Source organism: Ipomoea nil, unplaced genomic scaffold (assembly GCF_001879475.1).
Source record: "Ipomoea nil cultivar Tokyo-kokei standard unplaced genomic scaffold, Asagao_1.1 scaffold1034, whole genome shotgun sequence".
NCBI lineage: Eukaryota > Viridiplantae > Streptophyta > Magnoliopsida > Solanales > Convolvulaceae > Ipomoea > Ipomoea nil.
This window is the reverse complement of record NW_017617462.1, coordinates 2,320,182-2,340,653: the sequence shown is the minus strand read 5'-3', so window position 1 is coordinate 2,340,653 and position 20,472 is coordinate 2,320,182. Positions and strand designations below refer to the sequence as shown.

The 20,472-nt window shown below is 38.1% G+C and overlaps 1 long non-coding RNA gene across 1 annotated transcript; it reads right to left on the bottom strand.

The window, feature by feature from the left end:
* Positions 1–226: 226 nt before the first annotated feature.
* On the bottom strand, positions 227–19,274 carry LOC109180820. The gene is made up of 3 exons (XR_002054127.1): positions 19,169–19,274; positions 18,896–18,901; positions 227–238 (listed from the first exon to the last, which is right to left on the bottom strand). It is a non-coding gene; the product is annotated as an uncharacterized LOC109180820 (long non-coding RNA).
* Between the last annotated feature and the right edge of the window lie 1,198 nt (positions 19,275–20,472).

Sequence of the window (20,472 nt, the reverse complement as noted above, 5' to 3'; positions counted from 1 at the left end):
GCTGAAGCAATATAAAAAGAGGGCAGTTTTGAAGAGGAAGACATGAATTCTACCCCGGATCAATTCCGGAGGTGCGAAAAGAAGAGAACAATCGAGGTCTGAGGCAGCTTCAATTCCGGGCAGTGTTTCTATCACAACAGCAAACAAATTCATTCTTTTGTAGCAGCAGTTCCATACGGCAATTCTTCTATCTCCTATTCTTTTGATTTGTTAATTTACTTTGTAATTCTTCAAATCTCTTTATTCTTTCTATTTGTTAATTCATTTTTGTGGTTTTGTTCAATTCATCTACTCAAGTCATAACTCTCTTAATTTATTCATTTTATTTAATTGGTTGGCAGTTTATGTATTCAAAATTGAACCTAGATTGTAGAGTCTACTATATTTGCATTGCTTAATTATTTTACTTTTATTGCCAAGCTTTATTTGCTTTTATTTATTAAGCTTTATTATATTTACTTTTAAGGGTTGATATTAAAATATTTTTGCTAATTAAATTCATGTTCCTAGACTTTTGTTACTCTATTACATATCAATTCGTGCATTTTCATTTTGTTTAAACTATGTTGATTGTCGTTTAATTTAATCTATTTGCTATTCTGCTTTTCAGTATGATTTCATTGTTTATCTTCCCGAGTTTTATAGAATTTACTTTTGGCATTTGATCCTATTACCTTAAATCATCCAGTTTTTGTTAATTTACTGTAATTAAAACGTAATTAATTGCATCGTACAATTCCTCGTGGGATCGACCCTTGCTTTGCACGCTATTACTACAGTGACTCGTGCACTTGCGAGGACATAAATATTAAAATTGTCCATCACTGGGGTGCACTTAAACTGGATATGGCGAAGGCGTACGATCGAATGGAGTGGACCTATCTCAAGGAAGTCATGAGCAGTATGGGTTTTGCGGATGAATGGGTTGAATTGATAATGATGTGCGTATCCACTGTTAGATATCCAGTAGTGGTGAATGGGGATGTGTCTGAGGTGATTATTCCGACTAGGGGACTATGACAAGGTGATCCCCTCTCGCCTTATCTGTTCATTCTCTATGCCAAAGGGCTCTCTTGCCTTTTAACAAAATGTGTCCAAGCTAAATATTTAACTGCCTGTTCAATAGCAAGAGGGGCCCCAGGGGTATCTCACCTTTTCTTTGTAGATGATAGTCTGGTCTTTTTTAAGGCCACGATTGAGGAGGCTCAGGTGGTATGAAATTGTCTAGTAGAGTATGAGAAAATGTCAGGACAAGCCGTGAATTTTTGCAAGTCTTGTATTGTTTTCAGTAGAAATGTTGGAGTTGAGGTAGGTAATTCAGTTGTAGCAATGTTTGGGATGATACGGGCAAAATCAATTGGGTAGTACTTTGGCTTGTTGTTGGGGTGAGGGGAATAAAAAAGATGTGTTTGGTTTCATTGAGACAAAACTGAAGCAAAGGTTGGGTGGCTGGAATAAGAAAATTTTATCTAGAGTAGGTAAAGAAGTGCTACTAAAGAGTGTGTCCTAAGCTCTACCCACTTATACTATGAGCATCTATTATCTTCCAACTACTTTCTGTGAAAGTTTGGAAAGGATCATGAATAGATTCTGGTGGGATTCTAAAGGTAATAATCAAAGGGGGATGCATTGGCTTTCTGGTCCAGGATGTGTATGCTTAAGCAGTATGATGGCCTTGGCTTTATGCGTTTGCATGAGTTTAACCTAGCACTCTTAGCTAAACAGGGATGGAGAATTCTTTCGCAGCCGAATTCTATTGTTGCAAGGCTGTATAAGGCTAGGTACTTCCCAAAATGCTCATTTTTAGAAGTAGGATAGGGTGCTAATCCTAGTTACTGTTGGAGATCTATTTTGGCTGGACAGAATATCCTCCGGAGGGGCTGCTACCGCCAAATTGGTAATGGTAAGTAGATGCATGTATGGGATGATCCATGGTTACCAGATGTAGTTGCTCATTTTCTCCATACAGCCTGGTTTGAACATCATGGCACCGCTATGGTGTCGGGTCTAATTGATCTTGTAAGCTTGGGATTTACCATTGTTAAAGGAGTTGTTTCGTGACAAAGATGTTGAATTGATCATGAAAATACCAGTTTCACCAACTTTTGAGGATCAATGGTGTTGGCGGTATGATATTCGTGGGATGTATTCGGTCAAGCACAGGTATAATTTGGAACATGGTATTCTCATAGGTGAAGGTTCCTTTTTCACAGCCTGGACGTCTTTATGGAAGCTACACCTTCCCCAGAGTTCCTTAACTTTATGTGGAGATGTGCAAGATCGATATTACAGGTACGCACAGCTCTTTCTCTTCGTGGAATCAATATTGATGTTTCGTGCCCCGTTACCCTATGCATTTGTTTAGGGACTGTCAATATACTAGTGTTTTATGGGTCGATCAGTTGAATATCCCTGCTGCTGATGATGTGGAATCTTTTGAGGGATGGTTATCAAGCATTATGGCTACTGAAAACGTGAATGTGAAGTACATGTGTGTGGCTCTCTGTTTGTTCATCTGGAAGAGCAGAACTGATCCAGTATGGGATCATAAGTCTTGGTCTTATGATGATGTGAAGAGACAATTAGTTCATTTGCTAAATGATTGGGTTGATTTTCCTACACTTGATTTGAACACTCATGGTGTTGTCGATCATGCGCTATACCCTGGCATGATATAAAAGTGACTGTATGCACATCCATGTTGATGCCGCGATCTTTCGTAGAAGACTAGAGGGTTCTGTTTCTGCTGTGGTGCATAACGGGGGTGGTGGTTATGTAGCGGCTAGAAATACTGTTGGAAAAAATAGCTTAAAATGGCATATTAAGTGGCTATTTTGTGGTACAATTATCAGTGGGGTCCACTTCCGATTTGGGTCGGGTCAAAGTGGATTCAGGTTTTTCGTAGTGAGACAAAGAGATTGATATATTGTACGCTCAAAACGGATAATGGGTGAATGAGATATTGATTCTCAAAGTAGACCCATTTGAGTTGGGAAATGAAGGGAAAAGTGAGATTTGTCCCACATTGGTTTGGAAAGAGGATTTGCCCCCCTTTTATACAAGAGCTCTTTCGGAGCTTGTAGAATTTGTATAGCATAGAGGCTCTCTCGCACGGGGGGGGGGGGGTGTGCAAATCAAATTCCAACTAGAAACAAGATCGAAAAGGCTTGATTCAAGACCGAGCTCGTGTGCGCCGGCACCTGCGAGCACGAATGTTGTCCGGAACCGTGAGCACCACTCTCGTGCTACAGAGAGCACGAGAGGTTGTGGTGCACCGAGAGCACGAGCTCTGGTGAACACGAGAGGTGCACTCTCGTGTTGCTAGTCCTTGTACTCTCGTATCCTGAACAACGAACCTGCACCCCAACGGTCTGAAACCCGAACAGCCTCATATAAAGAGAGGTAGAGCAGTAGCATTTTACACACAACAAGAAACAAAGGAATTCCAGTACGTTTTTTCTTCCAAACACTCTGCTTCTACTCTCTTCTTTAGCAAACTGTGTTCTTGCCTTGCTTTGTTTGCCGGGTTCCTTGTTTGGGTGCTTAAACAAAGAATTGCAGCACATTTTATCCTGGGAAACCTAGGCTACAACGCTCCTAGCACTTGTGGGAGATAGAAAATAAGGTTTTAAGGAAAAGAACATTGTGTTCAAACTCGTGCTAACCTTTACCCAGTTTTTTCTGTTTTTCCCATATAATAATAATCTTTCTGTAGGATTATTATTTTGGGATTTTTCCACCTTATTACCTAACAATCTTAAAACTTTATTCTCGTTTCCTGGTGGTTGTTTATCTCTAATTTCCTAGAAGAAATGGAGAACCCCGTTTTGCCAATTCATGGGGAGGAGAATGTTGTTGAGAACAACAGTGGTGGGAATGGCAACAATGTTGCAAATTCCCAAGCCCCACCAGTGAATGTTGGTTTACAAGATGGTGGGAGCACCGAGGGATATATTCACATGACTCAGGTACCTTCGGTACCGAGTGGTTCGGCCGAAAGACCGGAGAAGTTCACTGGTAGTGGATCGAACTTCAAGAGGGGGCAACAAAAGATGTTGTTCTACCTGACAACTATCGGCTTGGCAAGATTCTTGACTGAGAAGGTTCCCGAATTAAGGGAACAAGATGCCTAATCCGTGATGGCAGTTGGCTATTGGAAGGATTCGGACTTCCTATGCCGAAACTACATCCTGAACGAATTATGTGATGCGTTATACGATGTATATCGCAAGATTGGCACAGTGAAAGCGCTGTGGGAAGCCTTGGATGATAAATACCAAAGTGAGGATGCCGGTGCAAAGAAATTTGTGGTTGGCCGATTCCTTGACTTCAAAATGGTTGATTCCAAAACCGTGCAAAGTCAGGTAGAAGATTTACAATTAATCTTCGATGAAATCCGTGACGAGGGCATGACATTGAGTGAAGCCTTCCTAGTGGGATCTGTTATCCACTTGCTACCTCCATGGTGGAAGGACTTCAAGAGCTACATTAAGCATAAGCGAAAGGAGATGAACCTGGAGGACCTGATCCAACGACTCCGAATTGAGGAGGGGAACAGGACGATTGATGGGAGAAATTCTGTCACTGTTGGCGCTAAGGCCAATGTTGTGGAGCATGGTAAAAGCTCCAAGAAGAACAAGATGGACAAGCAAAAGCTAGGTCCGAATGAAGGCATTACCAAGAAGAAGTTTCATGGAAAATTCTTCAATTGTGGCAAGTCTGGCCACAAGTCCTCTGAATGCAAAGTTCCAAAGAAGAAGAACAAGAGTTCTGAAGCCAACATGGTTGAGGAAAGCAGTCAGAAGGAAGTCGAGATTAGCCTTTCGGCTATGGTGACTGAGGTGAATCTCATGGACTCTAACCCACGAGAGTGGTTCATCGACACTGGTGCAACAAGGCATTTGTGTTGCAACTGAGAAATGTTCAACACCTTTGAGACCGTTGAGGGCGAGAAGGTTTGGAAGGGAAACTCTGCTCAGTCTACTGTGGAAGGCGTGGGCAAGGTGGTTCTGAAGATGACTTCCGGGAAGGAACTGACGTTGAACAACGTGCTGTATGTTCCAGAGCTGAGAAAGAATCTGGTGTCTGGCTCACTACTGAACAAGCATGGGTTCCGCATGGTGTTCGAGTCAGACAAGATTGTTTTGTCTAAGTTAGGAATGTTTGTAGGCAAAGGTTATTTAACTGATGGGCTTTTTAAGCTCAATGTAATGCCTATTATCATGAATAAGAGCAAAGTTACTTTCGTTTACTTGCTTGAGTCTTCCAATTTGTGGCATGGTACACTAGGTCATGTTAATTATAATTCTATACGTAGATTAATTAACATGAACCATATTCCTAATTTTCAAATTAACACATATCACAAGTGTGAAATTTGTATTGAGGCAAAACTAACGAAAGTACCTTTCAAATCGGTTGAAAGGGAAACTGAACCACTAGAATTAATCCATAGTGATTTGTGCGATTTTAGATCAATAAAACGAGAAGTGGTAATAAATATTTTATCACATTTATCGACGATAGCACACGTTATTGCTATGTGTATTTTATCACATTTATCGACGATAGCACACGCTAGAAAATGAACCTGATTTTCTAACTTGTTTGATAGAAAACGAGCCTCGAACGTATGTAGAAGCCGTGACTTCTACAGAAGGACCAATGTGGAAAGAGGCTATTAAAAGTGAAGTGGATTTTATTTTACAAAATCACACTTGGGAACTTGTTGATCTTCCTCTGGGTAGTAAACCCTTAGGATCCAAGTGGGTCTTTAAAATGAAGATGAAACCCGATGGTTCCATCGAGAAGTATAAGGCTAGGCTTGTAATCAAGGGTTACATGCAACGTGAGGGCCTTGATTACTTTGACACGTATTCTGCCGTGAAGAGAATAAACTCCATTAGGATGATACTTGCCATAGCCGCGTTGCGGAATCTGGAAGTTCATCAAATGGACGTTAAAACCGCTTTCCTAAATGGCGAATTAGATAAGGAAATCTATATGGAACAACCCGAAGGGTTCGTGGTTCCGGGCCAAGAAAGGAAAGTGTGTAAGTTTGTTAAATCACTATATGGTTTAAAACAAGCGCCTAAGCAATGGCACGAGATGTTTGACCATGCGATGTTAACTAATGGGTTTAAAATAAACGAAAGTGACAAATGTGTCTACGTTAAGGAAACGATAGACGGCTATGTCATTCTTTGTTTATACGTAGATGATATGCTTATCGTTGGTAGTAACGATCGGATGATCAAGTCTACCAAAAACATGTTAAATGCGAGATTTGACATGAAGGATATGGGTTTGACTGATTTAATCCTCGGGATTAGAATCATTAGGAGACCTGATGGTCTGGTGTTGAGCCAATCACATTATATTGATAAAACCCTTGAAAAATTTAACAAGGATAATCATCAAGGGACTAGGACGCCATTAGATCGCATAATTCATCTAACCAAGAACCACGGGGAGTGTATTTCTCAAGTAGAATATGCTCGGGTTATTGGTAGTTTGATGTATCTTATGAGTTGTACTAGGTCGGATATTGCCTTTGTGGTTAGTAAACTCAGTTGATATACGAGTAACCCTGGTGCCATACACTGGACGACAATAGTGAAGGTTCTGAGATACTTAAGGTATACTCGAGACCTTGGACTGCACTATGGCAGATATCCTGCTGTACTTTAAGGGTATAGCGACACTAGCCGGATATCTGATATTAAGGACTCTAAGTCCACGAGTGGCTACGTGTTTACACTAGCCGGTGCAGCCGTTGCATGGAAATCCTCTAAACAGACCGTGATAGCTAGATCCACGATGGAATCTGAGCTGATAGCCTTGGACAAATGTTGTGAAGAGGTTGAATGGCTACGCCATTTTATAGAGGATATTCCTAATTGGGAAAGACCTGTACCTCCAATGTGTGTGCATTGTGATAGTCAAGCCGCAATTGGAAGAATACAGAATCATATGAATAATGGTAAGTCTAGACATGTGCGTCGTAGACATAATACCATTAGACAACTTCTCACAACTGGTGTTGTCTCGATTGACTACGTAAAGTCAAAAGACAATATAGCGGATCCGCTAACCAAAGGGTTATGTAGAGTAGCTGTGGAGAAATTGAGATGAGGAATGTGTTTAAAGCCCTTGGTATAAAGGTCTATAGTGGACACCCAACCTAACTGGCACCTAGGTTCAATGAGACAACTAAATTATGGAACGGAGCGTGTCACTGTGGGGGTCTCGGATTCCCTACCACTCCTCGTTAGAAACAGTGGCTCCTGCACAAGGTTAGCATGTTAAATGCTTTAGTGATTCGAATGTCGGTTGACATGTGTGAGTATGCGGGATACTCGGAAAAGAATCACCTATGTAAGAGAGAAGTGGGGGTCGCTTCAAAGGCGAATTGATGGGCACAATTCTTCACAAACTCTTGCAGAACCAGGAATGGTGGCCCACGACCAAAATGGGCAAAGTCATGAGAACAAAGCTTGGTTGGGAGGTTCCTGTGTGAGATATGTCATCGTCTACACATACGGCAGTCGGTTCAAAGACACTACCTTTATGAGGTACCTATGTGGCATTCTACCGTACAGCCAGTAGAGTAAATGTATCTTCACGAGGGAAGGTTCAAAGGGAATGACCCTACCTATCCTATGTAGGGATCAACCATTGAACACAGTTGTTTCCGATTTTAAAAATACCCCGAAAATCAATTTTTCATTCATGTGGGGGATTGTTGGAAAAAATAGCTTAAAATGGCATATTAAGTGGCTATTTTGTGGTACAATTATCAGTGGAGTCCACTTCCGATTTGGGTCGGGTCAAAGTGGATTCGGGTTCTTCGTAGTGAGACGAAGAGATTGATATATTGTACGCTCAAAACGGATAATGGGTGAATGAGATATTGATTCTCAAAGTAGACCCATTTGAGTTGGGAAATGAAGGGATCGGAAAAAGTGAGCTTTGTCCCACATTGGTTTGAAAAGAGGATTTGCCCCCCTTTTATACAAGAGTTCTTTTGGAGCTTGTAGAATTGTATAGCATGGAGGTTGTGGTACACTGAGAGCACGACTCTCGTGCAATGGTGAACACGAGAGGTGCATTCTCAGGTTGCACCACAGCACGTGAGATGCACTCTCGTAGCCCTATATAAAGAGAGGTAGAGCAATAGCATTTTACACACAACAAGGTTTTTGCTTCCAAACACTCTGCTTCTACTCTCTTCTTTAGCAAACTGTGTTCTTGCCTTGCTTTGTTTGCCGGGTTCTTTGTTTGGGTGCTTAAACAAAGAATCGTAGCACGTTTTATCCTGGGAAACCTAGGCTACAACGCTCATAGCACTTGTGGGAGGTAGCAAATAAGGTTTTAAGGAAAAGAACATTGTGTTCAAACTCGTGCTAACCTTTACCCAGTTTTTTCTGTTTTTCCCATATAATAATAATCTTTCCGTAGGATTATTATTTGGGGATTTTTCCACCTTATTATCCAACAAATACAATTGTCAAATATCTCTATGATCCACATTTGGCCGAGGCAATGGCGGTTAAGGAAGCTCTTTCATGGGTTATGGGATGCGGTTGGCGGAGATTATTTGTTTATTCTAACTGTTAGATGGTGTGTTTGTTACTTGAGTCTGCTTCACCAAATAATTCCTATGCTGGCTGTGTAATCAGGGAATGTCAGAGCTTAAAACGACTTATTTTGATGTGGTGTCATTTCGTTTTATTCGTAGATCAGCGAATAAGCTTGCTCACGCTTTGGCTAGGGTACTAGTTCTCAGTCTGGTCCCCGTAGTTGGTTTTATTCTATTCTTTCTTGTATTCAACATTTGATTATTGATGCCTAATATATTGTTCATTTTCCTTTTTTTTTTTAAAATGATTTTTTTTTTATTACTTTCAACCAAACATTAAAAAATCAATTATTTTATGAAAATGAGTCATTTTCTAGAAATTATTTTCTAATTTTTTTTTTCAAGTTTCAAAACAGACCCTTAATATGTGAGATATGCTATTTAGTTTCATTTTATACACGTGATAGTTTCATTACAGCACTACTAAATATCTATCTAATTCAACTACAATTTCATTTGACAATATACACTTAATATGTGAGACATGTTATTCAATTTCATTAAAACATCACTATAAAAGAAAATGAACACGCCACATAATATAATGACTGCTATTTATTTTCATTCAAAGATATGTCATTATTTTGGATCAGTTGTGTGGAAGATGTCCATTGTATACCAATTGCCTAATAATTAACCCATTTATCATATTTAATTTGAGTTATTACCTAATTTAGGCATCGATTATAGTGATTTTTCTTAATTTAGTTATATACGTTTTTTTGTTCTTAATAAGGTCATCGATTTTGATGGTTTACCTAATTAAGTCATCAACTGGTACCAGGACTATGTGGTCTAATGGTATCTGGGTTGGACTTTCATTTGGAAGGTTGTAAGTTTGAGTCTCAGTGGAGGTGTTATTATTTATTTTGTGTTTCAGTAGGTTGAGAAAGTATATGAATAGATACAACATTGTAATTGTTGAGGGCACTAAATTGTATATTAATATAAAAGTAAAATTACCGAAAAAAAATAGTTAAAATTAAATCGAGAAAAATTACTATAATTGATGACTAAATTGGGTTCTTTTGTCAGGTTGGCCTGCAAAAATAAAGGACATTACTCGTATAAGTGAAGGATATCTGATGCATTGAGCATCAAATTATGCCCTGGAAACGTGTTCACCATGAATGGTGAACGGGGGTCCAAACGGCGCCGTTTTTACTTTAAAAAAAAAAAAAAAAATTCGCTAATGTGGTGTTAACGGCGCGCGTTTGGTCAGATTATGAATTTTTTGTTATGAGATTATGAGTGTACTGTAAATTCATAATCTCATAACAGAAAATTAATAATCGCATAAAAGAAAAACATTTATTAAATTATGAATTTTCTGTTATGAGATTATGAATTTAGTCACTAAATTCATAATCTCATAACAGAAAATTCATAATCTCATAACAAAAAATTCATAATTTCATAATAGAAAATTCATAATTTATGAATGTTGAAGAAGCTTGCGCTACAGAGGAGCAGCCATGGTTTCGGACGGGAATGTGTAGGCAACTAGGCATGGTTCCAAAGTGAATGTGCAGGCATGGATTCATAATTTATGAATGTCCGAAATCATTGCTCACCTCAAATTAAAGTGAAACCGCGAAATGTGAAAATGAAGAAGAAAAGTCACGCGATTAATTTAAAAAAAAAAAGAAAAAAAAAAGAAAGAAGATAACGGTGAACTAACACCGTTGGGACCGTGTTCACCATGGATGGTGAACACGGTTCCATGGCATAACGATTATTGAGCATCGTTGCTGGGCTTGCGCTGACAAAATATCGGAAGTAAAGTCACAAGCAGAGAACAGGTGAGGAAAGCTTTGTTCTGTTATTCATCTGGAAAGGAAAAAGTGTATCTGGTTGACTTACAAAGAAAAGGAAGACTGCCACTTAAATACCATGGTGGCAGTTACAACAGACAAAAGATATGAAAATACATTTATGCCCCTTTACATTATCATCCTTCTTCTAATACCCCCCGTAAGATGGAGTGTGTAAATTTTGAACACCCAGCTTAGACACAAAAATTTCGAACTAAGAAATCGGGAGAGGCTTGGTGAAGCCATCTGCAACCTGGTTGAGAGTGGTGACGGACAGTAACTTGACCAACCCTCGAGTGATCCTTTCTCGCACAACATGACAGTCAATCTCGAAGTGTTTAGTTCTTTCGTGAAAGAAACTATTCTCAGCAATTGCGATGGCGGACTTGTTGTCGCAATAAATGGCAGCAGGATCACTTAAAGTTATGTGCAAATCCTGAAGTAATGAAGTAAGCCACTGTAATTCACAAACAGTGGTTGCAAGAGCCCGATATTCTGCCTCGGTTGAGGATTTGGATACGGTTGCTTGTTTCTTTGACTTCCACGAGATGAGAGAAGAACCGAGAAATATGTAGTAGCCTGTGACGGATTTGCGAGTGTCAGCGCATGCGGCCCAGTCTGAATCAGAAAAGGCTTTGAGAGAAAGAGTGGTTGAAGCTGGATAAAAGATCCCTTGTCCGGGAGTTCCTTTGATATAGCGGAGTATGCGATGTGCAACAGCCATGTGCTTATCAGTCGAGGAACTAACAAACAGGCTAAGTCGATGAACGGCATAGGTGATGTCCGGCCTTGTTGCCGTGAGATATAGAAACCTACCAATCAATCTACGGTAACTGCCTGGATCACTTAGGGTGTACCATCTTCTTGTAGCAATTGGGATCCCGAAACCATTGGAGTGTTCACCGGCTTGCAATCAATGAAACCGGCATCATTTAGAATGTCGAGTGCATATTTTCTTTGGCATAGGTTCAACCCATTAGTGCTAGCTTTGGCTTCAATACCTAAGAAATAGCCTAAGACCCCCAAGTCTTTGATCTTGAACGCTTTGTCCAATAAGTGCTTGAGTTCTTGAATAAGAGACAGCTCACTGCTTGCTACAAGGATATCGTCGACGTAAACCAAAAGAGCAATATATCTACTGCCAGTGCCCCTAGTGAACAGAGATGGATCAGCAGCAGATTGATTGAAACCAACACGCAAGAGGGCAGCGGTGAGTTTGGCATTCCATTGTCTACTCGCTTGCTTAAGGCCATATAGTGATCTCAGCAACTGACATACTTGATTCGGCTTTTCTCCTTGAAAACCGGGTGGAAGAATCATGTAAACATCTTCCTCTAAGTCTCCATGTAAGAATGCGTTATTTATATCTAATTGGTGGATATGCCACGCATTAGATGCAGCCACGGCTAAGAAGGTCCGAATGGTGGTTATCCTTGCTACCGGGGAGAAGGTCTCGATGTAATCCACCCCTAGCTGTTGTGTATAGCCTTTTGCCACCAATCTAGCCTTATAGCGTTCAACTGTACCATCTGCTTTGAGCTTGACTTTGTATACCCATTTATAACCTATAGGTATTTTCCCAACCGGTAAATCTGTTAGCTGCCACGTGTTGTTGTTTTGTAAAGCTGTAATTTCTTCCTTCATTGCATTTCTCCAGCACTCTTCTTTGATAGCCTGGTTGTATGTACGAGGCTCTGTTATAGATGTGACAGACAAGGTAAAACCTTTATGCAAAGGAGTTAGATGATCACATGAGATAACTTTTGACAGAATGTGAGGCGATGAACCTTGTCTTTGTATCATATCACAATAATATTGCTGTAACTTGCTAGGCATACGCCTATCCCTGTTCGACCGTCTCAAAGGAATAGGAGGACCAGTGGTAGCCTCTGCCTCACGAGTAGATGCATCTTGGACTTCATCAGTGGCAATCTCAAATGGTAACTGATCAACAATAGGGCCTTGTGCTTCATTAAGAAGAAAAGGATGTGATCAATTGTCGATAGGAGAGTCCTCTGGGATGTGCCTATGACCAGTCATTGAGCTACTTGGCTCATCACAGTCCATTAGTGTTGATGTAGAGATATTTGGCAGCGGAGGATTGAACAATTGTGGCATTGTTTTAGTAGACTGCTCAGAGAAGGGAAATTCCTGCTCATAGAAAACTACATCCCGTGACACAAAAATGGTATTATCATGCAAATCATATAACATGTATCCCTTCACGTTGGCCGGTATACCAACGAATATACATTTTCGTCCTCGGGCTTCCATTTTGTTCCTGGTATGAGGCAATGTGGAGGCAAAGCATAGACAACCAAAAACTTTGAGTAATTTGAGGATAGGATCCTTACCATACAGCTTGCAATAAGGACTTAACACTTCAATTACTGGAGATGGAATACGATTGATGATATATACGGCATGCATAACACATTGCCCCCAAAAATCTAAGGGAAGATGGGCTTGGAAGCGCAAGGTTCTTGCAACATTGAGAATATGTTGATGCTTCCTTTCAACCACGGCGTTTTGTTGGGGAGTGTTGACACATGATCTTTGATGGACTATACCCTTTTCACCAAAAAATTCTGCCAAGTCAAATTCGGGTCCATTGTCACTTCTAACCATCTTGATTAGGATCCCAAACTGTGTGAAAACAAAGCTATGAAACTGTTTCAGTAGCTCTTTGACCTCTGATTTCCTCTTCATCAAATGTAGCCATGTATATCGGGAATAATCGTCCACCAAAGTCAAGAAATATGGTTCTCCTTTCATTGAACACACCGGGAAAGGTCCCCATATATCCGCATGAATCAATTCAAAACAAGCATTCGAGGATGAAGAACTTATAGGGAAACGAGAGCGCTTATGTTTGGCTAAATGACACACATCACAAGCTTTATTTATTATAGACAAATTCTGAGTTTCTTTGAACAAATGCACCTTATTCATGGGAAAGTGCCCCAATCGTCTATGCCAAATCTCAATCCTATTACATTGCATAACCAAACTCTTGTGATGAGTAGCAGATTCCATTAGTGTCTTCATAAAATAAAGTCCCTTATCTTGTTTAGCTAAACCAATCGTTGTCCCATGAGGCTTCTGAATTATGCACTGTCCAGCAGAAAAAGTTAAACTATAAGATGTGTCCTTGAGCAATTTGCTTACTGACACAATGTTGAATTGGAATGACGGAATATGCATAACATCCCTTAGCCATAGGTTGTGTCCAAGGTTTACACTACCTCTATTTCTAACAGCAATACGGGTTCCAGTTGGTAAGCTAATTTCATCTCCTTCAACAGTATAATAATCATTAAAGCATTCAATAGAACAAGCTATATGGTCTGTAGCACCAGAATCTAGTATCCAATTAGAAGCACATAATGAAAGAAAGTTAACTTGAGAGATAGAACACTTGCCTTCATCATTCTCAGTGAATTTTGGAGCCAATGAGACAGCAGCTGTAGTACTGGAACCAGCAGATTGTGCCATCTGACTTTGTAAAGCCATAATTAACTTCTGGAACTGATCATTAGAGATCCCCAAATCAGCTGTATTACTTATCACAGGTGCAGCACTCTGTTGCTTCATTTTAGACTTGTAACCGGGCACCCATCCGGGGGGGATAACCGTGCTTTTTATAGCACTTGTCAATGGTGTGCCCCGACATCCCGCAGAAAGTACACTTAGGCTTGTTGCTTCCATTGTTCACATACTTTTTTCCATTTCCATTATAAGTGTTCATAGCAGCAACAATTTCTTCTGTAGAACAGTGAGTATTATGGATGGCATTGGCTTGGCTAATTTCCACATTATTCAAGCTCAGGTTCGACACACTGATTTGTCTCTCTACTTTTTCTGCCATTACAAAGATCTTGTATACTTCCGGCAGTGGCTCAAGCACAAGAACATTAGACTTCAGACTATTATACTCATCATTCAACCCTTCAAGAAATCGTATAACCTGATCGACTTCTCGTTCTTTTCTAATTACGCTAATGAGATCACATTTCGGATCACATTTGCACACAGGAATAGGTCTTAAAGCATTCATCTGTTCCCACATAGTTCTGCATTTAGTATAATAGTCACTTACAGAGAGAGTACCTTGTTTTAAGCCGTAGATCTCACTTTGTAGCGCGGAGATTTTCTGAGCGTCACATTGCGCGAATCGCCTTCTCAAATCCTCCCAGACGTCTGCTGCCTTGTCCAAATGCATGATGGATTGAGCGATCGAAGAATGTACCGATTTGAAAATCCACGAACACACCATTAAACTGCAACGCCTCCAAGCTCCGTAGCGGCTGCTTTCTCTGTTCGGTGCCGGAAGACTGCCGTCGATGAGACACCATTTGTTTTTGACTTCTAAGGTGATTTTCATCGAAATGCACCAGGAAGCATAGCTAGAGCTTCCAATTAGAGGCGGACTGACCAAAATCGTAGACGGATTTTCATTTGCGCTTAGGAAGTATGGATCCTCTATGTCTTCCATTGCAAATCTCCTCTGTGGATTGAGATGCCTCTGCGGCGTTGTTGTCGAGGACGTGCGAATCGGCGATCCAGCTACTGGTGTCGTTGCATGTCCTTCTTGGCTTGTCTCACCGGTCACGGCGCCGAGGTACGAGCTCGGCCGTAGCTCTGATACCATATCGGAAGTAAAGTCACAAGCAGAGAACAGGTGAGGAAAGCTTTGTTCTGTTATTCATCTGGAAAGGAAAAAGTGTATCTGGTTGACTTACAAAGAAAAGGAAGACTGCCACTTAAATACCATGGTGGCAGTTACAACAGACAAAAGATATGAAAATACATTTATGCCCCTTTACATTATCATCCTTCCTCTAATACAAAAATCTTTGCTTCGTGACAAGGATATAAGCGAAGGATATCCTTAGTTTTTGGTGAAAGGTTTGCATTACCCTAATCGATTCGGGTTGTGATTTTATTAATTTTTGACAGTACCCTTTGGATATTCAGATTCCCCTCTGCAACACTATATAAGCTTCAAGTACATCACCTCTTTGTATATCCATTCATTGCCTGTAGCTTCATATTCGGAAAAGTGTGTTGATTATCTACCCGTACCCACTAAGTTTTTATGGATAACTATGGAATGTGGTGCATGCGGCTTTAGTTAGGGTGATCTTGCTTGTTACAGCTTTCTTGTTGCAATTCTCTGCTCATTATAGTTTCCATTAATGAGTAATTGTGTGACACCTTAACTATTTTATTGCACAGAGATGGATATTGGTTGGTGATGATCTGTGCTATATATATGAATCAATTTTGACTTGTTTCAATTAAGAAAAGGTTGTTACCCCATTCTGCATTTTAATTCATTTATTGTTTATTTACATACAAGTCAAGGTGATGCTACTAGTGAAATGAAACTAACCTCAAATGTAAGAAAATTTTCTTATTCATTCCGTGAAATTGCAATTCCCTTGGACCATTAAACGTTAATTCCATAGTGAATTACTATTTTGCCCTTGTTATTATTATTATACAATTATATTTTAGTCTTTATTCACTTCTTTCTTTTCAATTCCCAACCATTCTATTCTATTCCTGCTTATCAAAAAAATGTAATTTGAATTTCACCTTATTCTTTTCCCACGGAGTTACAATTCCTTTCCCTCCTAATTCTCACCTTCCAACCAAACGCCCTGTGAGTTCTTATAGTTGATTTTACATTTTTAATTTTTTGTTGACATGAGATAGGCGGGAGGGGAAAAGTGACACTATTATTTGATTGATGAAGTGTGTTGGTAAAATGATCAATTTACACAATATGGGTACGTTCATTAGCAAATATTTCTGTCCTCTTAAATTCTCTCATGTCAGTTCCCACAAATTTCCCTCACCTTATATTTTCTCTTAGGGCTCGTTTGGTTCGTGGAAAATATTTTAAGGGAAGTGGAATTAGAATTTCATGGAAAAACAATTACTAGGAAGGTAAATTCCATTATTTAATTGGTGGAAAAAGAATTTCTGGAAATACTAATTCTATTGTTTGGTTAGATTTGGAATGATAAGGAATAATGAATATAAAGACCTACATATGCCCCTACAAATTAATAAAAGTAATATAATTAAAAAAGAAAGCAAGGGTAAAATAGGCAATCTATTCACTTTTTCTTCCCATCTTCCATGAAAAACAAAATCCTTGGTCCAACCAAGGATTTTGTTTTCCTCAAATTTGAAGAATTCATTTTCCAATGAAAAATGAATTCCATGAACCAAACACTAGAAAACAACATTTTCCTTCGCTTTAAGGAAAATGCTTTCCTTTGGAAAACATTTTCCATGAACCAAACATCCACTTAGTATTTTTCCGAGTTAATACCATCTGAGGTCCTCCGAGTATAGTGGTTTTGTCACGTTTAGTCCTAAACTTTCAAATTGACCATCTGTGGTCCTTCGACTTTCAAATTTAACCATTCGTGGTCCAAGTTAACCACTCATGGTCCTTCAACTATCAAATTTTAACCAACCATGGTCCTTTCAAGAGGACCGCGACTGGTTATATTTCGAAACTTGAAGGACCATGGGTGGTGAACTAGGACCACGAATGGTTAAATTTGAAAGTCGAAGGACCACAAATGGTAAATTTGAAAGCTTAGGACTAAACGTGGCAAAACCATTATACTCGAAGGTCCTTAGATGGTATTAACTCGTATTTTTCCTTACCTTGTTTGTCTAAGGTTTATGGGATATGAGCCTTTTGGATTTGTTGCTAATGCTCTGACATCTTTGAAAGTTGTTTTGGACTAAATGTGTGACTTATGGTTAATACGTATTATTGAACTAGTTTTTTCTATGCGCGACGCAAAAACATATGTCCAATATTTATATTTTTAAAAATAACTAACAAATTTCTACTAATTAAAATTATATGAAATTAAATTTATTTATTATAATAATCCAATATAATGTTTACAAATGTTATTATCATTAAAGAATATAAGAAAATATATGGTGGATGCATGCCCTAACAATAATGAAAAAGATAACGGAAGTTATAACGGTAGGGGTATTTTTGTCCAAAAAATTATATTGTACAACTCTAAAAGCACAATGTACAAAATGATTAGCATTAAAAACATGGACATAAATGGGTCAAAGTACATGCTAGGTCCCTGTACTGTAGCATTTTGTTCAATTTAGTCCATGTACCTTAATTTTGTTCAATTTAATCCCTATACTTTAAGATTTAGAACAATTAAGGACAATACTTAACACCGTTAACTTTTTCCGTTAAGTTTGTCCACATGGCGTTGGATTTTCCATGTCAGATTGTGTGATGTGGCATTGCCATGTCAAATTCTGTGACGTGGCATAAAACAATATATTTTTCAAACTAAAAAGAGTAAGTTTTGAACCCATGACCTTTAGGCTAGAAAATGAAGACTCCACCACCAAGCTATACATTAATCTTGTTATATAATAGTTAAAATTTGTAATAATAGTAATTTGTCTACACGTGGGCACCAAGTTCTCCACTACCAAGCTGTCCTGCAAAACGCATAAATTTTTGCACTAGAAAGCAAATAAATAAATAAATAAAATCATGAACTTTTACACAATTTATGGGCTAAAAATGACTGTTTGACAAGGTGTTGAGAGCATAACATCTTAAATAGTAAGACAAATTATTTATTTATTTATTTATTTATTATTATTATTATTATTTTGCTTTCTAGTGAAAAAATTTATGCGTTTTGCTGGACAGCTTGGTGGTGGAGAACTTGGTGCCCACGTGTAGACAAATTACTATTATTACAAATTTTAACTATTATATAACAGGATTAATGTATAGCTTTGTGGTGGAGTTTTCATTTTCTAGCTTAAAGGTCATGGGTTCGAAACTTACTCTTTTTTAGTTCGAAAAATATATTGTTTTATGCCACATCACAGAATTTGACATGGCAATGCCACATCAAACAATCTGACATGGCAAATCCAACGCCACGTGGACAAATTTAACGAAAAAAGTTAACGGTGTTAAGTATTGTCCTTAATTGTTCTAAATCTTAAAGTACAGGGATTAAATTGACCAAAATTAAGGTACAGGGACTAAATTGAACAAAATGCTACAGTACAGGAACCTAGCAGGTACTTTGACCACATAAATGAGGGATATAACTTTGATTGAGACTTATTATGTTTTTATTTTAGATACTGCATAATAACCTGGAAGTTGTGGTTGAGTCGAATGGGACTCATCCATTCTTAACCAAAGGTCAAGAGTTCAATTCTTAGCTTTGAAATTTGGAAATGGAGCAATTTAGTGAGGGGATTAATTATTGTGTCCGAAATCTGAAGGCTTTAATGCAGCTAAAATTTTGAACTTTGCTCTTAGGCTTGCATGTGGGCATTTTATTGAAAAAGAATTATGTGAAACTAAATAACAGTGCTAGAGTTAACTTACTTAACTAACCACGTACTGTACCTCATTATTGATATCAGAATCCCCTCGGCAATGACCTATAATTGGTGTCAGGTACCTCATTACTCAAGTAAAAAAAAAAAAAAAAAAAAAAAAAAGGAAAGAAAGAAAGAAAAAAAAAATCTCAAAAGATGAGACTTTTTAAGATCACTTTTATGTGGTTGAAAATTTCAGAATTTCCAGTAGTGTGTGAAGGGACGTTTTGTGCATCCAACAAAGCTTCTCCTTGCAAACCATAAACCTGCAACCTATGATTTTGAGTACCTTTGCTAGAAATGATATCTCAACAGAGATGTTTTCTCGTAACTCTTTTAGTTTGAGCAACAATAGTTTATGTAAAATGATACTCACTTTTTTTTTGTTTTTTTGACAAAAAGAAACGGCTCTTAAAATATATCTACGAATTGTATACCGTTTTGAAGAATCCTTTCTACGAAATGGAGATTCCGATTCGATGTGAGCTCTTCGACATCAACTTGTCACAGGCAGTACAGAAGGATCGTGTTGCACTATTAGGAAGATAGATTTTGTGTACTTCATATATGGCTTACAAGTTGGCTTCTATTTACCTACATTTTGCAGGTTATGGTATATGAAACCGTAAACAAGTTTACTTGTACTCAATAATTTGATATGGTCTTCGTTGTAACTTAGAAAAATCATGGTTCCCAGAATTGTGTTTTTATCTACCATTGTATGTGTGACAATTGAACTTGTGATTTTCTTTTGATAGTCTAACACTTATGCCACTAAACTATGGTTGGAATTCATTACTTGTCTCTATTCTGCCATTGGTTGTGGAGATTGAGTACTTATGTTGAAATGATCGCTTACAAAGCATTGTTGTATTAAAATTTAATAACATGGTAAAATCATATTATCTTTTGTCTCTACATCCACAAACAAAATAAGATCCAATAAAGTTAGGTTCTTAATGGGAACTAAAAAAATGTTGGTGTAAATTTGTTGAAATCGACGGTTCATATTATTTTGATTTAGTAATTTTTTTTAAAAATTTTTTTTACTTTACCCTCTATCATATCATTTATTTTTTCTAAATACCCATACATTCTGACATTCTGTAGTAATAAAATATTCTGTTAACTATTTTTCCATACATTCTATAGTAACGAAATATTCTCTTAACTATTTATTATTATACTAGTAATTGTCTCGTGCGATGCACGAATAAGATTTGAAAATTTGTTTGTAGCATTTCAATTATCCAAAATGAATTTATTTATTACACACCAATTAAGTTGAATATATTTGAAGAACAAAAGAGAATATGAAGAAGATCTTAATGAATAAAAAAAAAACACTACTAGCTGGCATTCTATATTACATTACTAGTATTTTTACATGCTTTGCGTGAATGGGATAATGCTCAATGATTATTTTTAAATAAGTATTTCATAGTATATCAATGCAATATTATATTGGAGATGTTTATGCATAGGTAAATAAATGTTGAATTTGTTTATTTAAATCGGTAATTTAAAGTATATAAATTCAAAATAGAGTTAATACCATCTGAGGTCCTCCGAGTATAGTGGTTTTGCCACGTT